The following is a 2,500-nucleotide window of genomic DNA, read 5'->3' as shown; positions in this document are numbered from 1 at the left end:
AATGTGGAAAGGGAGAAGGCGAGGAAGGGGCAAGGGAAAAGGGAAGGGATAGGAAGAGGGGAGGAATAGGGAAAGGGAAAAGTGAGGGGAATGGGAAAGGGAGAAGGCGAGGAAGGGGCAAGGAAAAGGGGAAGGGATAGGGAGAGGGGAAGAGGGGAGGAATGAGGAAAGGCAAAAACGAAGGGAATTGGAAAGGGAAAAGGCTAGGAAGGGACAAGGCAAAAGGGGAAGGATGGGTAAAGGAAAAGAAGAAGGGATGGAGAAAAATAAAAGGAGAGGGACGGGGAAGAGGAAAGGGAAGGAATGAACGAGGAAAAAAGGAAGGGATGTGGCAAAAGGGAATGGATGGAGATAGAGAAAAGGAAAGGGAGGAAGAAACGAAGAAAAGGAAGGGTAAAAGGCAAGGGAAAGGAAGAGACGAAGAAAAGGAAGGATAAAAGGCAAGGGGAAAGGGAGAGAGGAAACGTAGGACGGTCGTGAAAAGGCCAACATTTATCATACTCGTGAGGGCATAGAATATGTGACTGAGGAAAAGGAAGTGGAAAAGAAACGAGGTGTACATAACACATGAAGAAAGAAGAAAAAAGGGGAAATTTGTAAAGAGAGAAAGAAAGACAAGAACAGGGGAAGAGAGGCAGAAAAAGAAAAAAGAAAGGAAAAACTTAGAAGCGTCATAGTTCCTCATTCTTCAATTTCGAGGTCCTCCTTGAGGTTATCCTTCAAGGGTGAGAGTGAAAGAGGAAGAAGAAGGGAAGAAGGGAAGAAAGTAGGAGAAGAAGGGGAGAAGGGAGGAGAAGAAGAGTTAACAGGGGTGGAAATGGAAGTGAAGAAAAGAAAAGGAAAATGAAGAAATATAAATGGAAAAGAGAGTGGAGAAGAAAGTGAAGAAAAGGAGTGAAGATAATAAGGGTGGATAAGGAAGTGAGAAAGAGGAGCGAAGATAATAGAGAAAAAAAGGAAGAGAGGAGGGAGGAGATGAAAGAAAAAAAAGAGAGAGAAAAAGAGGAGGAAAACAAGAAAGAAGACAATGATACAGAGAAGAAAAGGAGTAGTCAAAAGAAAAAGAAATAACCAAAAAGAAAAAAAGAGAGGAGATAGATGAAAAATAGAATAAAAAAGAGGGGAGAAGAGGAAAAAGAAAGAAAGGAGAGCGACTTTCCCCTGAATGATAAAAATGACAAGATTTGCCTTCAACTCAGCGACGAAACGGTTGCCTCATTTACCCAAATAATCTCCGAAAAAAGAGGGTAAGGGAGAAAAACGATAAAGGGAGGAGGAAGGGAGGAGGAGAGAAGGGTCTGGAAGATGGGGGGAGATAGAGAGAGAAGGTGAGAGTGAAAGGGATAGAAGGGAAAGAAGAGGAAGATGAAAAGGTGATGCGGAGAAAATTGGAGAAAGGAGGGGTGGAGGAAGAGAGAAAAGAAAGAGAAATGAAAGGAAGAGATGGAAGAAATGGAGGAAGATAGGAATATAAGACCAAGAGAAATGTAGAAGGAAGAAGTGAGAAAATATGGAGAATTAGATAAAAAAAAAAAAAACTTTACTCATTACCATAAGATAATAAGGAATAAAATGAGAAACAAGTAAAAAAAGAAAAAAAGACGTTAAAAAAGAGAAACTAAAAAAGACTCAACAAAAAGATTAATCAACAACAACAAAACAAAAGAAAAAGACGAACACAAAACAAAAACAAAAACACACAGACACACACAAACAAAATAAAAAGCATGAAGATCCTTTCTAAACACGCATTGAAGTCTCCCGCTGACAGCCCCATGACGTGAACACCTTCCCTCTCCCTTCCTCCATCTTTCTCCTACACTTTCTCGATAAGCATCAGCATACAGAACCTCCATGGACCGAAAGCGAGCTGATGGCCGGAAAGGAAACCCTGATTTTCCGGTTACTGCACCTCGCTAACCGGCTGCCGCGAAGGAAATTCTTTGATCATCGTGAACTTCAAAAAAAAACAAAAAAAAACGGTAGAGGGAAATATAGAATGGCGATGTAGTTTATATGATTAAGGCAGTTGATGATAAGATATGGTTGATGATAACGATAATCATGTTGATAATGATGGTGAAAATGGTATAAGTCATAGTAATTTCAATGACGATGTTAATGGCAATGATAATGATATTTATTATAATAATTACAATAACAACAACTACTACTAATAGTAATAAATATGCGAAAGCGAATGGTGATGATGAAGATAATGATAAAAATAGTAATAATGATGATAATGATAAAAATAGTAATAATGATGATAATGATAATGATAGTATTGATGATACAAAGCATAAGAATAAGAAGAATGATAGTAATAATAATGATAATGAGAATGATTATAACAATAATGATAACAATGATAGCGGTAATGATAAAAATGATAATTATAATAATAATAATGATAATGTGATAATAACAACAATATTACTAATAATGATAATAGCAAATATAATGATAATGACAATATAATAATTATAACAATTATAAT

The sequence above is a fragment of the Penaeus chinensis genome, chromosome 5 (genome assembly GCF_019202785.1).
Source record: "Penaeus chinensis breed Huanghai No. 1 chromosome 5, ASM1920278v2, whole genome shotgun sequence".
In the NCBI taxonomy this organism is placed as follows: domain Eukaryota; kingdom Metazoa; phylum Arthropoda; class Malacostraca; order Decapoda; family Penaeidae; genus Penaeus; species Penaeus chinensis.
Note: the sequence above shows the minus strand (reverse complement) of the source record.